Source organism: Capra hircus, chromosome 8 (assembly GCF_001704415.2).
Source record: "Capra hircus breed San Clemente chromosome 8, ASM170441v1, whole genome shotgun sequence".
Taxonomy (NCBI): Eukaryota; Metazoa; Chordata; class Mammalia; order Artiodactyla; family Bovidae; genus Capra; species Capra hircus.
Window position 1 is genome coordinate 84,293,212 of NC_030815.1, and position 6,806 is coordinate 84,300,017.

General features: G+C 46.6%; 1 pseudogene; it reads right to left on the minus strand.

Annotated features, from left to right (window-relative positions):
- On the minus strand, window positions 3,635–6,462 carry LOC102190785 (annotated as a pseudogene).

The window sequence follows — 6,806 nt, forward strand, 5'->3', positions numbered from 1 at the left end:
GTTCCAGAAAAACATCTATTTCTGCTTTATTGACTATGCCAAAGCCTTTGACTGTGTGGATCACAATAAACTGTGGAAAATTCTGAAAGAGATGGGAATACCAGACCACCTGACCTGCCTCTTGAGAAATCTGTATGCAGGTCAGGAAGCAACAGTTAGAAATGGACATGGAACAACAGACTGGTTTCAAATAGGAAAAGGAGTACGTCAAGGCTGTATATTGTCACTCTGCTTATTTAACTTATATGCAGAGTACATCATGAGAAACGCTGGACTGGAAAAAACACAAGCTGGAATCAAGATTGCCGGGAGAAATATCAATAACCTCAGATATGCAGATGACACCACCCTTATTGCAGAAAGTGAAGAGGAGCTAAAAAGCCTCTTGATGAAAGTGAAAGAGGAGAGTGAAAAAGTTGGCTTAAAGCTCAACATTCAGAAAACGAAGATCATGGCATCTGGTCCCATCACTTCATGAGAAATAGATGGGGAAACAGTGGAAACAGTGTCAGACTTTATTTTTTTGGGCTCCAAAATCACTGCAGATGGTGATTGCAGCCATGAAATTAAAAGACGCTCACTCCTTGGAAGAAAAGTGATGACCAACCTAGACAGCATATTCAAAAGCAGAGACATTACTTTGCCGACTAAGGTCCTTCTAGTCAAGGCTATGGTTTTTCCTATGGTCATGTATGGATGTGAGAGTTGGACTGTGAAGAAGGCTGAGCGCCAAAGAATTGATGCTTTTGAACTGTGGTGTTGGAGAAGACTCTTGAGAGTTCCTTGGACTGCAAGGAGATCCAACCAGTCCATTCTAAAGGAGATCAGCCCTGGGATTTCTTTGGAAGGAATGATGCTAAAGCTGAAACTCCAGTACTTTGGCCACCTCATGAGAAGAGTTGACTCATTGGCAAAGACTCTGATGCTGGGAGGGATTGGGAGCAGGAGGAGAAGGGGACAACCAAGCATGAGATGGCTGGATGGCATTATGGACTCGATGGACATGAGTCTGAGTGAACTCCGGGAGTTGGTGATGGACAGGGAGGCCTAGCGTGCTGCTATTCATGAGGTCGCAAAGAGTCGGACATGACTAAGCGACTGAATTGAACTGAAGCAACTTAGCATGCAGCATCTCCATCAGTAACTCTGGACCTTGGACACTTACTGCACTTACCCAAATCTCAGCTTCCTCCCCTATTAGAAAGGGAACTGGAATCCTCACCTTACAGTGTAGTAGGCAGAGTACAAAGAGAGACGGCCAGTGGTCGGCTGTGTCTGGGATTGGGAAGCAGCAATGTTTTCCTCTTTCTTTCTTCCCAGAGAAAGGAGGTTTCCTTGAGTGCAGATGCTTTGTCAAATCTCACATCGATGCCCCTGGCGCCTGATTGTGCCTCCCTGCCTGAGTTGCACACCCATCCTGAATGGCCAAGCGCCACCAGGGGGCGCAGCACACCAGCATCTAAGAAAGGACCTGCTGTCCAGGAGAGTGAGCAGGGAGAGAGGGCACAGGCCTTGGTCTGAGGGGTGTGGGAGTTTAGTCAAAGATTTTGTTGGGCACAGACACATTAAGGGAAAAATAAGGAAACAAAATAAGACACATTAAGGAAAAATCAACTTCATCAAAATTAAACACTTTTGGAATCAAAGGACACTATCGAAGTAGTGAAAAGACCATCCACAGACTGGGAGAAAATACTGGCAAGTCACAGATCTCACAAGGATCCAGTGTCCAGAATATGTAGAGATGTCACAAAGGTCAACCACGAAAAGACAAACAACACAATTCAAGAACTGGCAAAGGTCTCGAAAAGACATTTCTCCCAGGAAGATATATAAATGGCCAATAAACACGTTTTGATGCGCAGCATCACAACTGTTAACCAAAACCACAGTGAGGTGCCCCTCACACCCACTGGAATGGATAGGATAGAAAAACACGGAAATTAAGTGTTGGTGAGGAGACGGAGAAATTGGAGCTCTCATACACTGCTAGTGGAAAAGCAAAATGATAGAGCCACTGTGGAAAACAGTTTGGTGGTTCCTCAAACAGTGAACATAGAATTGCCTTAGGATCCAGCAAGGCCACTTCAGTTCAGTTCAGTCACTCAGTCGTGTCCGACTCTTTGTGACCCCATGAATCGCAGCACGCCAGGCCACCCTGTCCATCACCAACTCTCGGAGTTCACTCAGACTCACGTCCATCGAGTCCGTGATGCCATCCAGCCATCTCATCCTCGGTCGTCCCCTTCTCCTCCTGCCCCCAATCTCTCCCAGCATCAGAGTCTTTGCCAATGAGTCAACTCTTCTCATGAGGTGGCCGAAGTATTGGAGTTTCAGCTTTAGCATCATTCTTTCCAAAGAAATCCCAGGGCTGATCTCCTTTAGAATGGACTGGTTGGATCTCCTTGCAGTCCAAGGGACTCTTCAAGAGTCTTCTCCAACACCACAGTTCAAAAGCATCAATTCTTCGGTGCTCAGCCTTCTTCACAGTCCAACTCTCACATCCATACATGACCACAGGAAAAACCATAGCCTTGACTAGACAAACCTTAGTCGGCAAAGTAATGTCTCTGCTTTTGAATATGCTGTCTAGGTTGGTCATCACTTTTCTTCCAAGGAGTAAGCGTCTTTTAATTTCATGGCTGCAATCACCATCTGCAGTGATTTTGGAGCCCAAAAAAATAAAGTCTGACACTGTTTCCACTGTTTCCCCATCTATTTCCCATGAAGTGATGGGACCAGATGCCATGATCTTCGTTTTCTGAATGTTGAGCTTTAAGCCAACTTTTTCACTCTCCACTTTCACTTTCATCAAGAGGCTTTTTAGTTTCTCTTCACTTTCTGCAATAAGGGTGGTGTCATCTGCATACCTGAGGTTATTGATATTTCTCCCGGCAATCTTGATTCCAGCTTGTGTTTTTTCCAGTCCAGCGTTTCTCATGATGTACTCTGCATATAAGTTAAATAAGCAGAGTGACAATATACAGCCTTGACGTACTCCTTTTCCTATTTGGAACCAGTCTGTTGTTCCATGTCCAGTTCTAACTGTTGCTTCCTGACCTGCATACAGATTTCTCAAGAGGCAGGTCAGGTAGTCTGGTATTCCCATAGACCACTTAGGTATATACAAAAATGTGTACATGATTGTTCATAATGGTCAAAACCCAGAAACAACCCAAGTGTACACGATTAGATGATAGATTAAACAAAATGTGGTGTATTCAAACAATGGAATATTAATCAGCTATAGAAGGGTGAAGTGGTGTGCATGTTACAGTGTGAATAAACCTAGAAAACACGCTGAGTGCAGGAAGCCAGACACAAAAGCTCATATATGTTATGATTCTATTCATATGAAATGTCCTGAATAGGCAGATTCAGAGTCAGATTCATGGATGTCAGGGTGCGGGGGCCCTAAGTGGGGGCTGATTGCCTGTTGGGTACAGGATCTATTTTTTGTTTTCTTCTTTCCCAAACTTTATTGAAGAAAGAGCAACAGTGATTGCTTTCTAGAACATAGTCAAATTTCTGGGAGTTTTCCATTGAAAATATAGCATTTGGTTCCATATATATGCCAGTGTGTACTAGGTAGGGGCGATGCTGAAATTCTAATTTTGGATGAACTTTCTAATAGTCATCTTCCACCCAGTCTGTGATCTGTCTTTGGACCAGCAGTAATCATCTGAACAGTCACTATGGCTGCATTAATCTTTGTCTGCAGCTCTCTGAGCTCTTCTATATGCACCAAGTGCAGAATTTGAGCAGCTTCATTAAGAACCTCAGCTCCTGTGTTAAAACCAAGAATACGCTTGTCTTAAGCAGCAGGCAAGCCCTCTTCTGTTGGGTTTGTGTTAGCAACTGCATGCCATGTCAGGGTTCCTGGACCAAAATGTTAATTGCTTGAAGCACTGCCAGGTAATCACCATGGGTTGACTCTGAAAGGTAGCCTGGGCCAGGACACCAGCCCTAAAATTAGGATTATTTATGTCCAAATTGATCATGGGCTCTGCATTTTTAGTTGTGTTGTCAGCATTTTTTGCATTATCAGTTACCAACTAATTGTATTTTTCAGCATTATCTCCATATCCAAGTCTAACAGCTAAACCAAGAATCCAGCCAATTGCTTCTTGTCCATCTAGAATCTTGAAAGAACAGTGAACATCTCTGAGAAACTTTTCAAAGCATTTGGGTTGGTCACTGTCATGGATTACCTCTGTCTTCAGTCTTACAGTGTCTGAATTTCTGGTCTTCAAGGCAAAAATCAAGTTTCTAAATTTTGTTTTATCTGTTCAGTTAAAGAGGTAGGTTGTGGCAGAGAAAGGCCATCATGCTTCCTGCTTCAGCTGGGAGGGCCAGATCTTCTTTTGTGATGATGAGAGCGTTCTGGATTTAGTGATGATGATTGCCTTAGTCCGTGAATGTGCTAACAACCCCTGAATTGTACACTTTAAAAGGGGGGTTTTTATGGCATGCAAATTATGTCTCAATTTTTAAAAAAAAGGTTTTCTTGGTCAGAGTGAAATGTAGTGGCTGAGTATTGGTCATGTCCTTGCAACTCTGGCCTTCTCCCATCTTGCCCCCTGGGGGCGGGGGAGGCAGGCAACCCGGGGGGGGGGAGGGGGGAAGAGGGGCAGTTTCCAGACAATTTCAGCTCTCTGTCAAATTCATATCCTCATTCATTTCACCCTATGATTCTGTGATTCTTTCTCTAGGGCACAGTCGGGAGATGTGATGGAAAACTGCAGTGTGGCAGACAGAAGCACAGCTGGGGGCCAGGCTGTACGGGTGGGGTGGGGGTATTCACCGTCCCTGGGACTCTGCTTGGCTGTCCCAGGGCAGTTGCGGCATAGGAGCTCTAGGTCTGTGGTCCATCTGGGCATCTTGAAGGCCATGTGCTCCCATCCTGGAGAGATGCCAGCAGAGCTGGCTGACACCCCTCAGGTCCTGAGAGACGCTTCCTGTACCAGCTCAGGGCTGGACCAGATGATGTTGATTTTCTGTGTTATTCACAACATGCATGCATTTAAAAAAGAGTTCCAGAGTTACAAACCGTACCTCAGAGTAGACTAATTTATTTACCTAACAAATAAATGCTGTTTTACAATTGGCTTCCCTATTTGCTCAGATGGTAAATAATCTGCCTCCTGTGCAGGAGACCTCGGTTCAATCCCTGGGTTGGGAAGATCCCCTGGAGAAGAGGATGACAACCCACTCCAGTATTCTTGCCTGGGAAATCCCATGGACAGAGGAGCCTGTGGGCCACAGTCCATGGGGTCACAGAGAGTTGGACATGACTGAGCGACTTTTTACTTTCAGCTACTATCAGCTGCGAAAAAACCACTGAAAGGTACATCCTTGTCATGACTTCAGAATTTTGCCTAGTTGCCTGTGATGACATCTTACCTCTGGCACCTGCGGTGAGGTTAGGGTGAAGTCAGACAGAGGCAGCACCTCCCAACCCTGAGAAACCAAGTGCAGCAGAGTGTTCATCATGAGCTGACCGTGAGCGCGTGCTGAATTTCATGGTGTGCTTCTAAAAGTGCAGAGCCAAGAAAAGTACCAGAACAGCATAGGGTGTGGGAGCTCCGGGTGTTGGGGATGCAGGACAAGCTATCTTCACCTCTATTATTATGGTTTCCATCCTGCAGGTCAACAAGGAAAGCTCAGCTGTTGCTGCTGCTGCTAAGTCGCTTCAGTTGTGTCTGACTCTGTGCGACCCCATAGACGGCAGCCCACCAGGCTTCCCCATCCCTGGGATTCTCCAGGCAAGAACACTGGAGTGGGTTGCTATTTCCTTCTCCAATGCATGAAAGTGAAAAGTGAAAGTGAAGTTGCTCAGTCGTGTCTGACTCTTAGTGACCCCATGGACTGCAGTCCACCAGTCTCCTTCGTCTATGGGATTTTCCAGGCAAGAGTACTGGAGTGGGTAGCTCAGAGAGATCAGCAAATCTGTCCAGGGTTTCCCAGCTGACCATACGGGGGCAACTTTCTAGGTTATCCTTAGCAGATTGTGATCCTGTCTTTTTGCCTATTCATCTTCCCTCCCTTCCCTCCCTCCTTTCTTCCCCCTTCTCTCTTCCCTCCTTCTCTGTATCCCTACCTTCTTCCCTCCTTCCTTTATTTCCATCCTCCAATCCTTTGAGCAGATTCATTCGCTCATGAATGAATGAGCATGAATGAACATGTTCATTCACTCATCTGGCTGTCCTCCTCTCCTTGCAAGTGGGGAAACCAAGGCTGGAGAGAGGCACCACCACGTGCTTAAGGCCGCTGAGCCTCCTGGCTGCCTCCATCTGTGTCTGAAGGGCCTCATGCCATTTGTGTTAAATTCTTGTGAAAGAAGATGAGGGTGTGAGGCTGCAGGTTTGGTCCTCCCAGGCAAACTACTAACCCTCTCCTTGGACCTCTGTGAATGAATGCTGGTGCTTTGTGAACAGAGGTACCCGTGCAGTCCTGGGTCATGCTGGCCCTTCCCCAGGTGCCACTCTGAGAACACCCTGGACTCCAGTTAACACTGTCCACCGCCCTGGGTCCATGTGGTATGGGAGGCACTGGCCTCTACCACCAGAATCAGGCATGGGCTGCAGGCAGGTGTGGGGACCCCAGGGTCAGGGGTCTGGCTGGCAGGGACCAGGCATGCACTAATTGATCAGTCCAACAGCCTCCAACCCAGCTGTGGCACAGGCAAAGTGGGCCCTGGGAACGGAGATGCTGATCCAGCCCAGCATTATCTGGAGAAGGATGGAGAGCTCAGGGCACGTGCCCTCAGCTGCCTAGAGCTGCAGTGACCACTGCTCCTGTGCCTG